This window comes from Ambystoma mexicanum, chromosome 5p (genome assembly GCF_040938575.1).
Source record: "Ambystoma mexicanum isolate Mex_15411 chromosome 5p, UKY_AmexF1_1, whole genome shotgun sequence".
Lineage (NCBI taxonomy): Eukaryota > Metazoa > Chordata > Amphibia > Caudata > Ambystomatidae > Ambystoma > Ambystoma mexicanum.
In genome coordinates, this window is record NC_090930.1 from 796,560,040 (window position 1) to 796,582,763 (window position 22,724).

Here is a 22,724-nt window from a genome sequence, read left to right on the forward strand (position 1 = left end):
GAAGCTGGTCTATAAGCAATATGCAGCTTTCTCTTGACCCCCAGTATCTCCCACATCTTTGTCATTACTTCACTGGTGAAGTGGCTACCTCTGTCTGACTCAATCCTTTGAGGTAGACCAAAACGGGAAAAGATGTGGTTAATCATCAAGGCCGCTGCAGTTTCTGCCTTGCAATTTGGGGCTGGGAGACATTCCACCCACTTGGTAAACAAGCATGTCACGGTCAACATGTACTTATTCCCCCTAGCCGAGCGAATCACAGGGCCTACAAAGTCGATTTGTAAATCTGACCATGGCAGTGTCATTCCCCTCTTTTGTAAAGGCGCCCGGTGTGTGAGGGATGATGGCTGAAATTGTGCACACACAAGGCAACCCTTCAGGTACTGGTCGAGGTCCTGCCCCATGTGTGGCCAGTATGCAACCTCTCTTAAGATTTCCAATGTTGTGTGAAACCCCCTATGACCGGCAGTGGCCGCATCATGGGCGTGACTTAACATCAGGCTTCGGAATGAGGTAGGAACCACCCACTGATCGTGGCCAGCTTTGGATTTCCTTACCAACAAACCGTCTTGGATCCGGAACATTTTGGGACATTTCATCAACACTCTTAGGTCCTCTTTCCCAATGTAATCGGTATCCGTCAGGGGAAAGTTCTCAGGGTCCTCAAGGTGCTGGTAAAATTTACCAATTATTGGATCCCCCTTCTGAGCAGTAATCAAATCAGCATCAGGGGTCTCCTTACTCCATTGTGCAATTGAGAGGTCGTTGTGAGCATTTGTCTGGGACCTAGTGATGGCAGTGACCTGGATTTCCCCCAACAGGGACTCAATCTCAATTAGATCCCCTTGGATGGCCCCGGTTTTGGCCAGCTGATCAGCTAAGTCATTTCCAGTTTTGTCTGGTCCCTCTACTTTGGAATGACCCTTGATCTTCTTCCAATAGATGGTCATCCCATTCGAGGTGACCAGATCATCAATGTTTTGGATCAACTTCCCATGTTTCAAGGGTTTGTTGTTAGCACATACCATGCCTCTGGTCTTCCAATTAACCAGGTGCTCCACGAACCCGTTCCGTACATAATCCGAATCTGTGATTATGACCAGTTCGTGGAGTTGGTGCTGGATAGCAGTGAGGATGGCCTGATGCACAGCCATCAATTCTGCCACCTGACTACTTCGGGGACCAATTTTGTATCCAGCGGAGGGTTCTGGGGACTCATTCACCCATGCATTCCCTACGCCGGCCACCAGTTCTTTCTCCCCGTCGTTGTCAACATGGTAAGAGCATCCATCCACATACACAGTGGGCATTCCCTCACACTTGTCTTCTTCAAAGACTTTGTGGGGGGAATTAAGGTATGCCTCCATGTTGTCCTTTATTTTTAGACTTTCGTCCTCGAGACAGTTTTCTCTGGCACAATCATGCAAGTCAGCCAGACCTTGCGCGAGGGGACTCTTCTTGTTTTGGCCATATCTGACCTCCACAGGAAAGCCTTGCATTGACAGAATCCAGGAAGTAATTCGGGAATTACTCACATTTCCGGCCCGGATTCTGTCACTTTGGAGATATTGCAGAGGCTGGTGTGGAGTCTCCACTATGATGTGTTCCCCCTGGATAAACGGGCGGTAATTCTTCAATGCCCACACCGTTGCCAGGAGTGCCTTCTCACAATCGTTGAATTTTTCCTCCACAGAGGATAAAGTTTTGCTCGCATAGGAGATTACTTTATTGACCTTGTCATGCTTTTGATATAATACTGCCGTCAAGCACGTATTAGAGAACCCTGTCTCCAGGAAGAACTCCTTGTTTCTGACCGGGTAAGCTAGGCAAGGCGCTTGTGAGAGGCTTCTTTTGAGTTGTTTTACTGCCTCGGCTTGTTCTGGACCCCATTCCCACTTGACCCCCCCCCTTCAGGAGATGAATCAGGGGTCTGGTGATCTCTGCGTAGCCCTCAATGAACTTTCTGCTGTAATTAGTCAGTCCAAGGAGGCTCCTTAGTTCCCGCAGAGTTGTGGGGTCTTTCAGTTTCTGAAGTGCTTCCACTTTCTTTTCCTGGGGACAGAGGCCCTGAGGAGTAATCTCATGCCCCAAGAAATTAACACGGGTTCTACACCACTGTGCTTTCTGAAAGGAAAGTTTTGCTCCGGCGGCCCTCAACTGTGTCAGAACATAACGGATCTCCGCTATGTGTTCCTCAACAGTTGAGCTTTTGATGAGGACATCATCTACATAAGCCAGGTTACCCCTTGCACCCAAGTCAGGCATGGCCTTGTGTAGAAAAATGTTGAATTCATTGCCGGAGTTGAGGTATCCGAAGGGAGTCCGGGTCCAGGTGTACTGCTGGCCCCCAAAGGTAAAAGCCAGCTTGTATTGGTCCTCCCTACTGACAGGCACAGTCCAGTATCCATTGGTCAGGTCTATTGCAGTGAATACCTGTGACCCCTGGATCTGGGCCAGCCCTTGGTCAATGTAGGGCAGAGGCCATCGGGAAGTATGGACCCGTTTGTTGAGCTCCCTGAGGTCGGCACAGAGTCTCCACTGGCCGTTTGGCTTCAATATTCCCAGCACCGGATTATTGAAGGTGCTGTGGACTGGACGGATTATTCCCCGGGACTCAAGGTTCTTAATTATTTCAGTAAGGGACTCCATTGATGCGAGAGGCAAGCGATATTGCTTCACAAACACAGGAGTCATGCCAGGGTCCGTGGGGATTGTTGTTGTGTGGATGTCAGTGCGACCACAGTCATATGAGTCTACCGCAAAGAGATCTTGGAAATCCAAGAAAACTTGTTTCAACTTTTGCTTTTGTTCCAGAGTCACACAGGCATCAGCTAGGTTGACTCTCTCTTCCACCATCTGCCTGAAGCCTGGAAAGACTTCTGGTTTGGCTATCTCCGCGGCCTCCTCCAGCTGGGTGGAGAAGTCCCTGGTCAGAGTGCTGATTTGGACCGGAGGCTTCAGGTGGGAAAGGCAGCCCTCATGGACCTGGAAAATCACCTCATCCCTCCTGAAGTCACAGGTCACATCTTCCTTACCATAGGGGCAGGAAGTGTACACCAGGAAGTTCCCCCCATGCCGGGTAAAAATCCTGTCTGGTGTTGCGTTGTCATCACTGTCACTGTCAAAACAGTCCTTGGGGATGGGTCCTAACAGTTCATTTACAAGATCAATGGAGAAATGTCGGTCATCAACCGCCATTCCAATAATGGTGCCTGCGGCTAGAGTAATACTCTTTAAGTCGCTGTTATCCACCTCTATTAGAATGGGGTCATGTTCTATGTTGACTAATGGAGTCGGGTTTACCCCCAACCCTTGCTGTTGGAGAGAAGCATTTAGATGTATGTAAGCATCAGGGTTTTTCAACTCTTGTCCCCTTTTAACTTTCACTTCCAGGGAGAATTGTCGGGTCCTTTCTGGGATGGTGACTTCCTCTTTAACCTGAATTTCAACTGCATAAGGTAGCAATTGAGCTGACCTAAATGCTTTTTCTGGATCATCAAAGCCCATGGGATTATCCGCTAATCGGGACCAAGCTTTGAAGTTTATTAGGTCCAAACTAATGGCAAAGCGATTGAGAATGTCACTGCCTAAGTAAAAGGCGGCAGTGACGTCTCGCACGACCCAACAATTATGGACTATGCTCTTGTTGCCAATGGAGATTTTGAGCATACACCTGCTTGGCAGGAGATGTTTGGAGTCAGGTGCTTCCAGGTCCATTTCCCATTTGTCTATCAGTTTGAAGGTGGGAATGGCTGGATCTTTTGGGAGTCGGCGGAACATGGCTTCGCTGATGAAGCTCTTACCGTTGTTCACACACACTCGAGCGAGAACAGAGTCCTTCCCATCATTTAACTGAACAGGGATGAACAACTGCTCTCCAATTTGCTGAATATCAGCCAGGCTTTGAGCTGATTTCACATCTTTCTGGACTATAGGAGTGGGGGTTTCTGATTGTGGATTAGTATAGAATTTCAGAGTGTTTCCTTCCAGCGTGGAATACCACTTTAGACTGGAAGGAAGGTTGATTTTCAGAAATAGAGAGGACCCCCCATCACCAGTCTGTTGTCCTACTGCTATTACCGTCACGTCTGGAATTTGGTTGTTCTGGAAGTGAAATTCTACTTGGTCAGATTTTTGTTCAACCATGTGGCATGTGCCGTTTAAACTAACATGGTTGACACTCTGTTTTAATTTTATGGGTCGGCTAGTCTGAGTCCAGAGGACCTTGTTTACGCAATCTATTAGGGGTGACAACCTTCTCAGGAGGTCATTCCCTAGTAAACAAGGGGTGCCCTCTGGGGTCACAACTATGACCGGGTGTTTCAACTTATGTCGCCCGATCTTAATGTCCAAGTCTGCCGTCCCCTCGACGGGAATTTCCTTCCCGTCAAAGTTCTGCAGTTGTCCAGGAAGAGAGGTGAGAGGAATTTGGTAATTCTCTCCCCTTCCTGCATTCAGTTCGTCAAAGGCCCTTCTGGACAGAAGGGTAGCTTGAGATCCAGTGTCCACCAGTGCTGAGATTGTACCCTGCCCCTGTACTTGTACCGGGGCATAATATCTTCCCTCCTTCTCCTCAAGGGGGCACAGATAATGTACATTTTTGGACAACTGGTGGGCTAATTTTCTGGTTTTGGACATCGCTAGCGAGGAGATTTGGGCAGAATTCTGTGGAGAGTCTTGGGAATCTGAAAGAAAAAATTTGCAACTGGAGATCAGCGCCATTGTGGGTTCCCCTGGCTCCGTTTCTGGGCCGCCCCCCCCTTTTTGGAGGCAGTCGCCAGGATGGGTTTGAACCAGGGGATTTTCTTGCTGTTGGTTCTGGGATGAGATGGTGGGCGGCGGTAGCTCAGTCTCCACATCTCCCCAGTCTGGATTTGCATCCCTAGGGACCCATTTTTCTTTGGGAGGAGTTCCCCCCTCTCTGAAGGAGAAGATCCTTTTCCCAGGATCCTCTGAGGATCCCTCTCCCTCAAATTGGAAGATCTGTACCTCCTCCTCAAACTGAGTCTGTTTGGGTCTTTTGTTTCTCCTACCCCCCCCTCTGCTCCTTAGGAGGCAGACTTTCAGGGGCAAGAGATTTTGTTTCCGGTTCCTGGGTTTCCAGGGGCTGTTTACAAGTGAGGAAGGAAGCTTCCTCCAAGGCTTTACACCCCCCTTCCCTTTGTGCCTCCTCCCTTCGAACCGGTGATTTATCGGGGTGCTGCCCCCGTCATTGTTCTGGAGCACCAGGTCCAGAGTTGGGTGCGTTCTGCGCTGGCATGCTGATCTGAGGGTTCTGCTGTGCCCTCAGTATATGACCCATATCCCGCGCCATGTTTTGAACCTGGCGCTCTAACTGGGAAACCCGCTCAGGCTGATACGGGGCCCTGTTTTCTCCCCTGGGCTGATCCCGGGAAGGGTAGCTGTCCCTCCTCTGGTAGTACCCCTGGTTGGGAAGATTTTGGTACCCCTCCACCCTTGGCCTCCCCTCTCCCGGATTCAGTGGTCTGGGCTCAGGGAATTGAGGAAAGAAGGATGGATGATTTTGGGGTTGGAAGTCGGGTGGATATCTGGGGAAAAAGTTCTGCCCAGGGTTTGGTAAATTTCTGCCCTCCTGTGGGAAGTTTGGAGGGAAGTTCCCTGGGTTAGGTGCTTGGCTGGATCCCCCCCCTTGGGCTGGAGGAGTCCACACATAACCCAGGATGGGTCTGTTACCTTTGTAGCGAGGACTTACATAGTCAGGAGAGCGAGGGACCCCATTTGTGGGGCTGCCTCCCTGGCTCCCTGTCTGCGACTGGCCCGAGGACCTTCTGGGCCTAGCATTATTAGGTGCAGGTAGGTTTTTAGGCCCCCCCATCTCCAAATCCAAAACGGGGGTGACCTTTACCTCTGCCACCTTGGCAGCAGCAGGGGTGCTGTTGGCTTTGGGGTTTTTCTGGGCATTGCTTTTATTTTCTATGGGCTTCTGCACCTCATAGATGCGGGTAGCCTGTTCAATGACCCAGTCTAAAGATCTTTTCTCGTGAAAATCCCTCACGAGCTGGGTCATGATATATTTGGGCAAGGCATGGAAAAACGTGTTTATAAATTCACGGCTATCCGTGCGCACCCTTCTTGTGGTCTGTGCAAAAGCCCGCTTTAACTCCTGCACAAATTCTTGTGGGGCCTGATCCTCCCCACATTGCAAATTGTAGGCTGCCTTGCGAGCCTCTTGAGGATTTCTGTGAACAGAAAAATGTTTCAGGATGGCCGCCTTATAGGTGGACCATCTTAAATGATTTTGGTCCTCCAGCCCCGCAAAGAAACTGGAGTATTCCGGGGAGAAGGTCCACTTTACATATTGAATGCAGCTTTGGCTGTCCTTCAAATGGAAAGTCTCCATCATTTGTTCAAACAACTCTAAGTGCTCCCAAACAGAATACTTAGCGTTCTTATGGTAAGGCGTGATGACGCTCCTGATCGCCTTAATCTGCTTTAAGGGGTCCTTGAGCAAGGCCCTTTTTGCCTTATTGGCCTTTTTGGTTCGGGTAACCCTTGTCCATTCTTCGTCGGACTCAGAGGCACTGCTCCCAGAGGTTCCCGTCTGTTCTTCCAGGTTTTCCCGGATTCTGCGAGCCTGGGAATGGCTGGCAGAATGTGGGGACCTGGTCTCCTGTGTCCTGCGCAGTTCAGAGGAGTCTTCAGATTCCTCCTTGCTGTCAGGATTTGATGGGTACCCCCTCCACTGACCTAACTGGGCAGAGGTTTTCAGGATGCCCTTAATGGGCCTACTCTCCTGGGGTTCCCCACTGAACTGTATTGTACTTGGGTGCCCATACCCGGATGCCCACCCCTCCATTCCTGGATGGTACTGGCCTATGAGCCCCATGCTTCTGGCTGGATAGTAATCTGCCATCCCTGTGGCCCTGTGCTCATGTGCGCCAGGGGACATGGGGGTGGCAGAGTCCAGGGACTGAGAGGTATGAGGGCCTCTGGTACTAGGGCTCCTGAGGTTATGCTCCGGAGTTTCCATTTCCCAGCGAACCTCATCTCTATCCGCCCCTGCTCCCTGTTGCAATGCAAGAGCCTGCATTTGTGCCTTCAGTTCCTCAGTTAAGGCCTTACTCGACTCTATCAGTCTCTCCTGCATCGCTACCTGCTGTTGGAGCCTATCATTGTGTTGACAGAGGGCCTCATTTTCCCTCTGTGCTTCCTGGTTGGTCCTGGAGAACTGGGCCAGTCTTTGCTGCAGGAGGGTTACCTCCTGAGCTGTGTCCCTATTGGCCTGCTCCTTTCTTGCTAGAGCATCCTCCACCCTCCTGGTGTGCTCTAGCAAGTTCTGGTTTTCTTTTTGGAGGTCACCCAGTCCCTGGTGGGCCAGGTGATTTTCTTCCATTTTCCTTTTTAAATGGCAGACTTCCTGGCCTAAGGCGTCTCTTTCCTGACTAAGAGCCTGCATTTGTGCCGCCAGGTCGTCCCTTTGCCTTTGGAAGGCACCCGCTTTCTGGCGCTCCTGATCAAACTCTGCCTGGGTATCCAGGTCTTTCAGGATCAGTTTATTGCTCTCCTCTTTCTCTCTGTCTAGTTGGATTTGCAGGGTGGCTACCTGCTCTGTGCATGCCCTGTTGAAATTGATCTGTTGCTCCAGCTTTTTCTGGCTCTGCAGTAAGGAGTCCAAACTGTCTTGGTGCTCCTTCTGCAGGGCCAGAAATCTAGTATCCTGTTCTGACTTTTCCTTTTGCAGCACATCCATATCCTCCTTTATTTTAGTAATGTACAGTCTGCTGTCATTTTCTGACTCCTGGCTCCTCTGCAGCCTCTGCTCAGAAGAGTCCAGATCAGATTGGACCTTCTGTAATGCCATCTGTTGCCTATTTGCCAGATTTTGGCTTTCAGCACATCTATCCTGCATGTCTCCCATATATAGGTACAGGTATGCTGCTATCCTGGCGATCTTATTGTGTTCCTCTTTGGCTTTAGGAGCCATATATAGTTCACTCAGGGCCACATGTAAGGGACCCTGATCTCTATATATATCTGACCCTGTTTCAGTGACCTGTTGTGTGATGGCCTGCAACCACACATCCTGGCCCTGTTCGGTCCATTCACCTCTCACAAATAGCTTATGCAAGAGGTGCTCTCTGGCTATTTTCATGTCTACTAAGGTCGTCATTCTAGAGATTGGTCTCTGTCCTGACTTACAGAAGTTAGTATTTTGTTTTTGCAGAACAGAACTTTTCTTGGAGTGTCCCTTTTGAGGAATGCTTCACAGCGTAATGCAGCGTGGTGATCCGACCGGGTGTATGTATCCCGTCAGTTAGCACACTGTATTAAGCTGCACAACTGGTAAATCTAACCCAACGTCTCGGCTCGAGCCCCCACTTTGTAAGAGGATTCAATTCAGCACTACAGCCAAGTTAACGCCTAGTCTAGAATACTGAATGAAAACCCTTATTGATATATCTTTAGGTCCAGTTCATGCGTTCTGGATGACTACCCTTGTATAACACCCCTCTCTTGGAATCCCCCTGACCCCACTGAGCCAAGAAGTAATTCTGTTTTGCAAGTTTAAAAGGTTTATTTGATAAATTAAAATATATATCACACTTTTTAATAAATTAATAATTGAATATCACACTTAATCTGATATGGTAAATATTAACAACGGAGAATCTGGCACTAGCACACTTCTTTAATCACTAATGAGTTGACATGAAATGGATAAGGTAGCACACTGGTAAATAGGAACAAAAGTATAATGTGGTAGAGGATGCTTTATGTAGGCTCAGGTGGATGCAATATTCAATGAATGCAGTACAGAAAATACGCAATATGATTTCAACCAAACAATGTAATCACTTTTCTCTGGCTACTCCCCTCCCCCCCTTGATGCAAGGCAAGGAAATGGAAGGAAAACACACAGTTCTCAGAAATGCAATCAACTGTAATTCAGTTCAATCCAGCAAGCTTAAACAGAAGTTTGAAAACACAGGCAAATGCTTTGATAGGTGCTAGCAATGAATGAGAAATATGCTGGAAACGCTCTTAATTCCCTTTTAGAGGTTCAGGATGAGTGGTATCTAGTTAATATTAGTCCAGGCTCACACTAGCAATGATGCAGGGATAGTTAGCAGGTTAAACGAATTTCTGGCAAATGAAATCAGGCAGCAGCAGTTTTTTTACATGTGAAGAAATTGCAAATCGCGGCAAAATTCGCGGATGCGCCGAGCGCTATTACAAAGGAACCGCAAGGACTATCTCTACCGTTTTGGGGTCCTAGGAAAGCCTGGGATCTCAGCTTCCAAACGAAAGTTATTGCAAGTCTCTAGCCCAAACGGTTGCGGAGATATGAGTAATTTAGTAAAGGTCGTTTTTGGTTTTGTAAATTTTAAACGCACACTTTTTCAAAATGACAAATTTTACTAGAAATGACAGGTGACAGATAGGAGGCAGTTCTACTTAGGTTAAATAGATTGAATTAGATGAATTTAAACTAAGAGATGTGTTCTGAGTTTTGCTAAGTACTCACAAGAGATTTTGAACAGGAAAGCGACTTGGTCACGATCTTCAGTCTGGTCAGGTCTTTCCGGATTCTGCTCACAGCGCCTGGTCTGGTCTCGGCTAGGCACAGCACTGCTTTCTCTCTGGTCTGGTCTCTGCTAGGCACAGCACTGCTTTCTCTCTGGTCTGGTCTCTGCTAGGCACAGCACTGCTTTCTCTCTGGTCTGGTCTCTGCTCTGGATAGATTGAAGTCTCTAGTTTGGCTTTCTGGAGTTTGATGGAGGTAAGTATGGATTTTTCCGGCAGGGCTTCCAGCGGCAGATGAAATTGAATGTCCCTATGTGTCGTGACTCTCTGCTTTTATCTGTTTCTTGAGAATGGGTGTGTGTGTTGCATCACTAGACTTGCCCCTCTCATTCGTCATAGGTCAGGCTTCCATTCCTCCGCTGGATTGGCAAACTGAACTGTGAGTCAGATTGATGTCATTTTACAGCCTGCAGAAAGTCCACTCCTCCTGTCAACTTACACACAAATCTAGATTTGAAACAAATACATATTTGCAGAGGTACATATTGTTTTAAAATCATATGCACCCATCATGCATTACAGGAGGTATACCCTGTTCAAACTCTGCTCTTCCTGGGAGCTTGCATTCAGAACTGGCACATATTTCACTTTTTAACTGATTTTGCAATTTCTGACATGGACCCAACTTTACATACATGTGTGCAGGGAGTAGGGACATTAACTGATGAAGTTTCAGATTTTTAACATGCACACATTTAGAGTAATATCCACTTTTCCGCTAAAACCCCCCTGAACATACCACCGGTTCCTACCACGTCTTAAACTGTGGGCAGAAAAATCACAAGAATTATGGTATCATTTATAAAATTTTTACATGTCCGCACTATGAATTATCCCCCTTTTTATAAAACCATATCCTTGCTGCAGGGGTGTGTCTTTTCAGGTCACATGGTACAGAAACCAGTCTTTCCAGTTTCTGCCAAGCCAGCTTGCTTCTCACAGGCAGTGCCCCTCCCAGCTTCTCCAGGAGGAAGCCACTTTTTACGACGTCTGTAATAAAAACCTTTGCCTGAGTGGAGAGGGCTTTGTTCACTCTCTGGCAGAGCACAGGAAATTCAATTATCAGATAGATGGCATATCCTTAGTGTGGGCAGCAAAAGGAACATTGGCCTGGGAACATAGTTGTGACTCAAGTTTCACTCCTGATGGGATCCGTTGCTAGGCAAATCAAGTTCCTTAAGCCAGACCTTCAGCTAACTTTTTGTTGCTTTTAAAATAACTTGTAATTTTACACATGCAGCTAGAATGCTGAGTCTAAGTGCAAAACTATGACATTTCAACAGTTACAAAGGCATGTGACACCAAACATAGGTCACTCATTTAATTTAACATTTTCGATTTTGGTGGTTTTAAATCCAGTTGCAGTTAGGCTTAAGCTGCTGACTCCATAGCATTTTTGTTATAAGCATTGTTTTTGGGCTCTTCATTTCCCAGATTTTGTAGGCACACAAAACTCCATTCTGCCAAATGTCTGCTGGTGTTCAGTGAATATTTTGCACATGTTGCAAGGTTTGAAATAGGCATTTTGCTTGCCTTCAGAAAAACACACAGTGGGTTTTAAAACGCCGGCTTTTGGATAGTGGTGAGTACTGGTACTGCACCCATTTTTGGGATTTTCTTGGATTAATGCATTCTAAACAGGAATGGTTCTTACATGGTAGTAAATCCTTGCTTAACATTGTTTTGATGGGGCTCCTTACAGTAAGATGGTTATGTGGAACCCCACAAAAAGGGTTGAATCTTTAAAGTGGTCCAATGAGTCACGATTTCAGCAACTTTTTGACATCAGTAAAAATGGATTTTGTTAACAAAGACCTTTCTTTACCCTGGTGGGTGGCAAGTTAGGTAACCATTTTGGTGTGCGCACAACTGCGCAGCTTTCCTGGATTTCGGCGCACATGTGGGTTTTCCGCCATCTTGAATTTCCTAAGCCCACAGCACCAAATGTTGTAGCAGGGTAGCTTAAACGTGGGTCAGGACACCCTACAGGGGCTAAAGGCAACCAGGGGATGAAACATTGTGGAGCAGATCACCCGGTCTCAGGTAAAGTGGGGTAGAAAGGAGGCAGTGAATTATATGTATCACTCAAGTGGCCACTAGGGAAAAAGCAGTGTTAGATGGGAAGAACTTAAGACTGAGGAGGAATGTCGGGGAACAGCAAGGTCTTGGGAGCTTTCCTGAAGAAGAGGTGGTCATCTATGTGGTGGATGTTAATTGGAAGGGAGTTCCAGACTATTGCTGCTTGTACTGAGAAGGACATGCCACAAATGTGGGTATATTTAGTCACAGGGATTTTGAGTAGTGATGCCGCAGCTTATCTGAGGTTTCTTTTGGGTATGTACCAAGTGATCTTATCTTGCAAGTATTCAGGTCCTTTGCGGTGAAAGGCACAGTGAGTAATACACATTACAAGTTTGGCGGTGCAGGAGAAAAGTGGCAGCAATTCCATTACCACAGCTTTTACTGCACCAACAAACTATAAGTTTGCCAGTGGTGGTTGTCTGATTTACCTCCAGCCAACAGATGGAAGTAAATCAGGCCCTCACTAGCAAAAAACAGCCAGTATTACCGGCCCCGATATTGCCGGTGCCGATAATACCAGCAATACCCCCATGGAGTCCACGGAATGGGGATTTACCTATCATTGCCAGCACCTCTAATATTCTGGAAATTCCAGGAAATCGGTTGCCGGTAACAGTAGGTCTGTTTTGTGGTATCCTGCCGGGTTTACCAATGGGATACCAGCAAACCTATAATGAGGGCCATTGCTTTGAAGGTGACTCTCCAAGCGATCGGGAGCAAATAGAGTTTGTGAAGTGTAGCTGGTATGTTTTCCGTCGGTCCTAAGTGTAAGAGCAGTCCAGCTGCATTGTTTTGGTTTTGATGTTGCTTTGTCATATGAGAGGTGGGAGCTTGAAGGAGCAATGTGGTGGCATTGTCTAGGTGAGAGCAAATGAATTCAATAATTGCTTATACTCTGTGAGGGAAAGAAAGGCAAGGGAAAATGTGTCAAAGGTTGTAGATCTGAAGGAAACAAGATTTCTCCTCAGAATTGATGTGGGGACTAAGAGAAAGATCGCAAACCACAAGACATCCACGATTGTTTACTATATTAGAGGGGAGAGGAGGGGTCCTAGAGAGAGAGAGGCCAGAGAATGGGTTTAGGGAACACAATTGGGCCTCATTACGCGGTAGGAGGTAGCCATGGTGCTATTAGCACCATGGCTACCCCCTTACCGCATACCAGGTCTGGGTTCTCAGAATGGGTACTTACCGGGTCATTCCAACCTTGGAGGGCCCGGTTGTCCGCATTCTGAGAACCATTCCCCATTCCCATTTGAGCCCCCAGAGGGTCAATGGGAATGGGGAAGTAGCTAATAACGGTACCGCAATTAGCTGTACCGTTATTAGCCCTGAAGTCCCTTAGCGGGTCCCGTCCTTAACACCTGGGGCCTCATTCCAAGTTTGGAGGTAACCACGCCGCTATTTGCGGCATGGCTGACGCCAAACTCGTTCCGATTCCACCCTGGTGAATGGAGCAATTACCGGTCCATTCCAAGGTTGGCGCGACCGGTAATTCCCCATTCACCAGGGCCCTTCCCCATTCCCATTTGAGCCCCCATAGGGCTCAATGGGAATGGGGAAGGCGCTAATAACGGTACCGTAAATTACGGTACCATTATTAGCTCTAAAGTCCCTTTGCGGGTCCCGTCCTTAACGCCTGCTAAAAGCAGGCGTTAAGAAAGGACCCGCAAAGGGAACTCGTAGTACGGCGGTAAGGGTTTAACGGCACCGGTCTTGTTACCGGTGACCGTTAACCCTTACCGCCCTACTTGTAACGAGGCCCCTGGTCAGACCAGGCGTTAAGGAAGGGACCCGCTAAGGGACCTCGGAATATGGAGGTAAGGTATTACCGGCACCGGCACCCTTACCGGTGCCGGTAATCCCTTACCTCCTATCTCGTAATGAGGCCCAATGTCTTTCTATGATGGGTAAATACGGAGCAACTGAGACGCTGGAATGACCAATTGACAGTGGTCAGAGTAGAAAAATATAAGTAGTGTAACTGTGGAATTTATTGAAAAAAGGGTGTTATTGCATGCAGCATAGTAGGGGGTATGGCAGTAATGCTGTTATTCTGAAGATTGGCCCAGTATTACAAATGCACTCTACGGAGCACTGTTTGCATCATTGTTGTACTTCCTTCATACATAGGGACGTTATGGTAAAATACATGTACCTAGTGCTTGCTGTCATACATAGTCTTGTGGCTTTTTAGTCTCCGAATAAAAGTTTTTTCAATTACCCTCTCAATATTCTAAGGTGATGAGGTGATCACAGATTGGTCTACTTAATTTAAGTAAAGTGATCAGGGCATGCTATAGGCCTGGGCAGTCTGCTCCGTTGTCTATGGACGTGTCTTAAAAGGGATATGGCGGTGCAATCAGCAACTGCTGACTGTAATTTACCTGGCCTATGGAGTGGCATCAGAAGGCACTGCTTCCCGCCAAGAGACCCTTCTTTCTCCACCAGCCCTCATGAAGACCACACGGCTCTCCCCTCACATTACACCCATGATTCTGTGAAGACAACCTCCTTTCACAGTCCAACCGGAGCCTCGCAAATGCAACACTCCAAGTTATGGCACAGCATTTTTAACAGCAAGCTCTTTATTAGTGATGGCACATTGGAGTAACAATGTTGTCCCACCAGACGCTTCTACGTTTTAAGGCGCGTGTTCTAAAAACTGAGAACGTGGCATTTTCTTATGAGAGAGACCACAAAAAACGAATTAGCCAGCTAAATCTATACCATTCTCAAGGCAAATAGAATGTGACACAAAAAGAATGCTTTCAACTGTCCCTCTTATATGCATGTGTGCTTATTTGATACACCCAAAAAGATTTGTTTTTGGAACGCTGCCTTTTCTTCACATTTATGCAGCATGCCCTGTTAAACAATGACTACATCTAAATAAATATATCAGATATTGGCCCTCATTAGGACCTTGGCGGAGGACCATGGTGCAATTTGCACCATGGTCCATGGCGCAAAGCTGCCAACTCCGCCAAGGTGCTTGGCGGACTTACCGCCCCATGCCGACCTTGGCGGGGCGGTAAGTCCCCAATCCCCATTTTACCCTTCCCCATTCCCATTCTTGCCCCATAGGGTATAATGGGAGTGGGGAAGGCGTTAATTACGCCACCGTAAATTAACATCAAGATCCCGTAGCGCCATGGATTTCTCCGCCTGCAAAAAGCAGGCGTAAAAATCATCCATGGCGCTACGGGAACTCGTAGTCTGGCGGAGAGGTACGCCATGCACTACGCCGGCGTAAAACCCTCTCCGCCAGGGTCCTAATGAGGGCCATTGTCTTTTGTAATGGGCCTAAATCTTGGAAGTACGTTTACACTCAGAAGCCTCGATTTAGCTGAGTGCTACTGTAGCACTAGCCTAAATAGAGGGCTCTGGGTTTTGTACTGCTACTGCTTTGCACTGCTACATTGCATTTTGGTGCATGTAGGCTTATGCACAATATGGGATCATAAAGCTATGATTTCATTATTCTTGAAATATAAACTACACATTTCTTCCAAAGGGCGCCGGTAAGGTATGTTGTCAAGTGCCTAAGTTGTGGGCTGGTCTCAAATCCAGCTTCACCATTTAACTAAATTGTGTGATTATGGGAACATCATTATATCTCACTGTGCCTCATCTGCCAAAATTAGAAATCCCTACACCTGTTTCATGTCACACTTTTCAGACATAAAACTCACTCATGGTTTCGCTACATAGATAACATACTTGACCATACATGTACTGCATGTACACAAGTTGATTTGTCACAAGGTTTACTTCTTGTAAAGCAACCTCCCATAATCCCCACGAGTAGCAAAGCCTCATATCACTCCATGTGACGTCATTTTCTGTGACGTAATGGTAATGTCAATGCACTTGCAAATAAATATGGGGGTCTTTCCTATCTTTTGCTGCATGACCTTTAGAAAGTCTAGGTCCTGTCCTGGAAGAGGCTGTGTGCACAACTTTCCTAAAATGCATGTATCGCTACAAAATAAACACAGTTTGTAGAAGAAACCCTGCAAACTGTGGTAAACCCCCGTGGGGCAAATTGTGGCATGGCATAAGCAGGGCATTTCTTAAACTGCTGACATGGTTTCCTCCATTTCGATAGCTGGCTGTCTGTCTGCCACTGGTCCCAGGAACGAGATCACGGCCTGATTGGTATTCAGAAGCAAAAGGGACACCATTTTGATTGCCAAAACCGAAATCTGCAAGCTCAGCTGCTTGATGTCCGAACACAATTTAAAGATAGAAGACTTCGATTTAAAGACACTATTTTCTCACAGAGGATAGCAAGGCGTTATACTGGAGCCTTCTGAATGCAGTGCATAACGTTCTTTGCTGCAGCTGTGTATTCCTAGTGCATAGTGTTGTGTAGTAACCCTCCCATGAGTGTTGCCCCTTTAAGGGGATGTGTCCCTCCCACATGTATTGCCCTTTTAAGATAGGCCATGACTGTGTCATGGCCCAAGCTAATAAAAGGGAGCCCTGCAGGCACGTGGAACAGAATGGCTGCAGACTCCGAAACGGAATGACTTGAGTCCATCTCTCATTATGGCCTGCAGGCCGACCCTGTACAAGCAGGGCCTGCAGGCCAGTTTGCCATGGGGCCCCCATTGCCAGGAGTGCATCCAGGGTCTGCATGTGCTGGTAGACCTGCCACCCCTAGAGGCATGGGGCCTCAGAGGTGCTGGTGTCCCATAGCACCTCGGGGGCTGGTGCGATGTCCATGACCAGCCCCCACCTATCAATCCTCAGAGGCACTGGGCCTCCCTGGTACTGGTGTCCCAGAGTACCACACGGGGCTGGTCCGATGTCCATGACCAGTCCCCCCCATAACATTATCAACGAGGAAGTTGTCATCTCAAAAGAAAAAAAGGAAAGAAGATGACGAACCCACAAAGCCCAACCCCTGCTGACCTTGTGTAGTAGGTAAAAGAAAGGAGGGAGAGTGAGAAGAGGAGCGCCCAAGCCCCACCGCAAGCCAGGATTGGCCTGCGCCTCACTGCCTTAACTGCGGTGCAGGCCCGGGCCATCCTGCTGTGAGGTGCGCCCAGCGGCATTTCGCTGCAAGAAAATAAGTATGCGCCCCCCCTCCCTCCGAAGGGGGAAGGGACAGAGCGGCTGCTGCCGCAAAGAGAAGGACGTCTCCCGCCTAGAGGGAGAAGTGTGCTGCCCCCGCAGGAGAAAGAAGAGATGAGGTGGCGGAGTGTTTGAAGCCCGGGTGCCCAGAGTGAAGAAGGGCCCGCCGGGTGGCTGCTGCTCCCGGGCCGCCATCACAAAGAAGAAGATAGGTGACGGCCCCGTGTAACACAAAGGAAGAACCCTGCTGGTGGGTCCTCCCTGGCCGCGGCATTCTCTGCATTGAGAGTGTTTGTGCAGCCAAGGAAGGAGCCTGCATGTTCTGTGGCATCTGCCACCGTGGGGGAGAGGAAATGGCCCAGCTGTGGCCTCCTCCCACCGAAGGAAAAAAGTTGGGCTGTCTCGTAGCATTACGCCACAAAGAACAGGTGTGTGCTGCTCCCCCGCAACAGAAATAATGGAGCGGCCGCTGCCGCAAACAAAAGAAAGAGTGGTGCTGCCCCTGTCAGAAGATGGGGAAGAGAAGAAGCAGCCGATGCAGGACGGGAGCCAGCTTACAACCCCCTGCGGCATCTGCTGCCAGGGGGGAGGGAGTATGGTGTAGCCACAGGGAAAAGAAAGCAACCTCCCGCTGAGGAGAGGAGAAGCTGGGCACTGACTGTACGCCCCCGCAAGTGGAAGCACCCTGCTAACTGGGGCCACTCCGCCACAGGTGCCCCACTGTGATCACGGGCCCGGCAGTGAAATAGGTATCATGCTCTAGTTAGGAGCGAATGGCAGAAGGTGGGTCCCCTGCAAGTGGTGGCAACTTCTTGAGCAGTGCCACGTAGCCGCCAGAGCCTCATTGAGACCCCGGGCCGGCGGTGATATTATAATGTAGCACATCTGGAGCGTTACTGTGGAAAACCCAAGCTCTATCACAGGGCCTGAGGCGGTGAAATGAGGACCTGCTCCGGTCGCGAGCATTGCAATGGTGCTCCGGTCGACTCGGACCATAAGAAAAACATAAGAGTAGTAGAGCTGTGCATTCATTACTGTTTGCATGACCTCAGTTTCAGGCTTCAAAAGAGGAATAAGCATATTGATCACATCATGGGAATAACATTGCACAACCGTTGAATCAAAGAATGACATTTTGATCAGCAAAGATGTTTTAGTGTCGTGACAGTTCCAGCAGTCCAATAACTGACCAGGCGCAAACCAATATAGAGGCAGAAAAGAAAGTGCTTCAAATCAGAGCAGAAGGCAAGAGGCATGCGTGCTCTGCAGGCACCAACAATGGAGGCATATCTTATGGGCCTGAGCCATCCGGTGGTGGAAGTGAGAAAATTGCTCACTGGTCCCAGCGAGATCCCAGGCCGCCCAGTGGAAAAAGAGGTTGCAGCTCTGTGTCCGAGAAAAGGCCCACCGGGGGTGGGTGCATGTGCTCCTGGGGGAACAGACTGAAAGTGAAGAAGAAAGTGTTCCAGGTCAACACAGGCCACAATGCAGAGCTACTGAACCAGCACCAACAGTGGCCTCACTACCTCTAATGTCGGGCTTCCACCCTCATGCTCAACAGAGCTCCAAGCCAGGGTATTTGAGTATCCTGCGCTCTGCGCACTTTACACATCACCAGCAGTGACATGTCTGAGACGTTGCATGCAACGGACCGGACAGGAGAAAGACCCTAAAGCACGGGATAAGAGGCACTGTGTGCTGCCAGGTGATCCGAGAGACTGAGTCCCATCACGCACCCGGAACGCTAGTCTAGTCTTGCACTGCCAGCCAGACAATAACCTGTGCACTGTACCAGCAGTCGAAACGCAAGGCCAACAAGAACAGAAGCAAACATCTCCCGCACAGTGCCATCAGGAAACCATGACACCTTGCCTACCCTACAAGTGGCCTCAACACCATGCCATTAATGTCTCCTACGGTACTGCCCAAGAACCAGAGAGCTAGTGGCCCAGACTGCCTGCCGATAGTGTCGCCCGGCATATCGTGGGAGATACCTGCCGGCCCCCTGAGTTAACAACTGGTGTCTGACCATCCAACACTTGTGGCCCTGATGCCCATCACAAGGAGGTGGTGAATCGGGCGAGGTAAGGGTTGCAGCTCCTCAGGAGTGCTTGTGCGCCCTTGTGTGCCGCCGGAAGGAGCAGCACTCCTGACTGGGGTGGGTAACATTGTCAAAAAGGGGGTGAGTGATGTCCTGTCACCCTGTGCCCGAGCAACCTGGACGTCCAGCGATCTGCATCTCGCTGACTTGCCCACAACATCAAGGGACTATGCTGATGTGGCCCCTGGTACCTGCCAGCTGCGGCTTTGCTGGTGTTGGACTGTACCGTCCATGGACCTGGACCTGGGGAAGTGACTCCTGAACGGATGCTGATGGAAGGGGAACTGGTCTCCCGCAGTCCTGGCATTGCTTAAAGAGGACTCAGTAAACATCCTTTGTGATACTGTGAACCTGCACAGTAACTACGCTTAAAGTGGTCTCAGTAAAGGACAGTGATGTGAAGCTGGGCTCCCGCAGTTGGTAGGGGTGCTCTATATGGTACCAGTGGCTACCCGTGAGCGTCATGCAATGATGGCAATTCCGTACCCGACGTTAATAAAGGGGTATGTAAATTGCAGTCCAATTGCCAACCATCCACCGGTGGTTCGCCACCGTGACGGTCACCTGAGGGTGATGGGTTGATATGTGTTATCTGTGTATAATAGTGTGAGACTATGTAGGTAGCAGTAGCTTGTCCTATTGGTTGTTGATCCCACGACCCCGAAGTAACCCAAGTAATGTCGTTCTGTAACGAGGGGAGGAAATCGTTTATGTTGTAGTATCATTTGTTTTGTTCCTTATGAAAAAGGAGGGATGTTGTATAATAACCCTCCCATGTGTGTTGCCCCTTTAAGGGGATGTGTCCCTCCCACGTGTATTGCCCTTTTAAGATCGAAGGGAGACCTGCAGGCATGTGGAACAGAACGGCTGCAGACTCTGAAACAGAATTACTTCAGTCTGTCTCTCATTAGCAGGGCTTGCAGGCCAGGTTGCTATGGGGCCCCCTTGCCAAGAGTGCATCCAGGGTCTGCATGTGCTGGTAGGTCTCGACATGCCACCCTTAGAGGCACGGGCCTCATAGGTGCTGGTGTCCCATAGCACCTCAGGGGGGGGGCTGGTGCGATGTCCATGACCTGTCCCCCACCCCATAACACTTGGAAATGTATGAGCCATACTGTGAGCTATAACAGGCATGACCTTTATTGTACTATCATCTCTGGTGGCACAGGGAATTTCACAAATGTATGGGAAGAGGGGCACTGTTCGTGTTAGTTCTTGGTGCCCTGAACTGGAAGACCTGATCTTCTGCACAGACCACGATAGTGACTTGTGAGCCAGGCAATCTCAGCCAGCGTTACAGCTTGATGGAGTGGCTGAGGAATCCTAGGCATTGGAGCCTTGCTCCTTGAATAATTCATGGCAGTGTGAACTGGCAAGAATATTCACCTTTATTGCCCCTTTCATTGACATTACACCCTGTTCTCTATCTTCTGTGTTCTTGCTGTGCATATTGCAATAATGTCCGCCATACTTGGGTCACCGTATGATATGATTGTTTATTTATAGTGTTGCTCCGTGTTGTCTTGCTTCCAAGGTGAGCATATGGTCCCTGAGCTATCCTCCCGAGACTTATCCTCCTTAGCCCCCAGTGACCTACTACTGTAATCTGCGTTATAGCAAGTGGCAACACAAACCAGATGATTCTGTATGCAGAGCTGACAGGCCGTTCGGACAAAGGACAACAGGGTTTTCGTGTTCACTAACTTCCCTGATATGTGCTCATATGGAAGAGATCTTCCGCAAATCACAAAACATCACAGATGTGACAATTGGTAGGCTGACACACAGCTTCCTAATACAAGTCAATGACAAAAGTTTGTCCAAACTAAACATGTTTCAGGGCCCGTTTCAAGGCAAATTAAAAAACAATGGGCCAGATTCATGCAAAAGTGTGAATATATCCTGCAAGGCCTGCACGCTGAGATCAACACTGCGCAGCTTGTCATGCAAAAGAAAATCTGTGTGCCATACGTATTCACAGAATTGTCCAAGCAAAGTAACCCTATGCGCAAGTTGTGGCCAGAACGCCCACGACACACCCACACGCAGAGCCATATCAGCCTTGGAACCAGACCTTGCGTGCGAAGCTATGCACCCTGGAAAAAACCACCTGCAAACCCCCCAAACCAAGCCAGCAAACCAGCAGAGGTGCGTGTGGTCCCCAGTACCCACTCAACAAGCTTGCCACGTATTGTCATTTACTGGTGCACATGCGTGCCAACCCCTGCAAACCGTTCCTGCACCCCCATGATACACTGCGTACGAACCCCCCCAAGTACGATCGGAACCCTAACTGCGTGCATGCACCCCTCAATCCAACACCCGATTTTAACTTGGCACATACATTTCCAAGCCCAAGTGGCTGTACACCTGCCTTTGGGTGGCGGATCTTTCGAGTGCATTCCATGACCATTTCCTCATCAAAAGGTTGCACGGACAGATCCATGAATACACTTGGCTCTGCAAATATGAGGGTGTGCAATGCCTGTCCCTAATAACGCCCATATTTAGCCTTGTTCTTCCTCATTGCGCGTGTTCCGCCCCCTAATCTGGTCCCTGCACAGGCCACGGCCGTGCTCTGCGAGATGTCTCGCGCAAGGCGCTTGGCCGCTCGCAGAGATGTGACAAGCCTGCACGATGTCCCAGCAATGTGCGAAAAAGTCCTGCGCAATTGATTACATGAATCGGCCGTATGCCTCTCTGACTACACACAGTGTTAAAATACATAAGACAACTTGTCATGCTTGGCTCAGGCTGATTCACAACTCTGCCTACTCCAAGTCAGAACAAAGTAAGGGACAGACAGAAGTCTGATTGACGGATGGAAAGAAGGTTGGGTGAATTTTCCTGATTCTGTGACTTGGCTTTCCATTTCATGGCGTGGTCTCCTCAACGAGCAATTAGCGCCGTCCCAGCTCAGCTTGTGCACTATGAGAGATCATGCATTTACCGCTGCAGCACCTTAGAATGAGTTCCCATTTGTTCCTATACTTTCATTTATTTTAAAAATAAACCATTCCAGTTTCTTTAAAAAATAAAAGCATAGGAACGGTGGAGCTGGGAAAAAGAAAGTAGACGAGCGATGTTCTCAACAGCTCACCCTCACTTCGGTCACTGCCAATTGCTCTACATAATTCTTGAGAATTCTATTATCAGCATCCAGAGTCCAATGACGTATTGTGGTCACACACTTGTCTTCGGAAAATGAAGGCACTACGATAACTGAATACACTCCCAAAGCACTTGCGGTCCTCTGTATGAATGATATCTTGATTGTCAAGTTTCACATTCTGGTAATCCTAATATTTGTATTAGGAGGAAAAGTATTTGATATACATCTTGGCTGTCAGTATGTTTGCTAGGAGAGGGCTAGGTCAAGTCACCACCATCATCATTCAATTTACACGTTAAGCTAAAACCCATTAAAAAATGCAAAGCATGACCACCAGTAGCAATGTGATAGTATACTTGATTAAATGATGCAATATAAATATAAGACAAATTATACACATATAAAAGCATGACATACCTAAAAATAATCCAAACTAGGGAAGTGACGAGACCAGATGGCAGGCATGGTCCATCGCCAGACAAAAGGCATTCCTTTTGCTCCGTGGCTTCCAAATAAAGGTGGTGACAGCAAAGACAACCTCGGGACCTCCAGTAGAATAAGCCCAAATAAGCGCCACTTGTATGTGGGTACATTTTAGCATCCATCAAGAGGGGGCTAAGGTGTTGAAAGTGCTTTCAAAAGCGATAATGAGCCACATACCTCTGCCCCAAACCACAAGCACTCAGGAGGGTCAAGACTAGTCCACTTCTAAGTTGTCACATTTAGAAGGACACAAAAGAGTGTGCATTTCCTTGCGCCACATGCCAATAAAATATGGCTCCCATCCCTCATAACACTTCA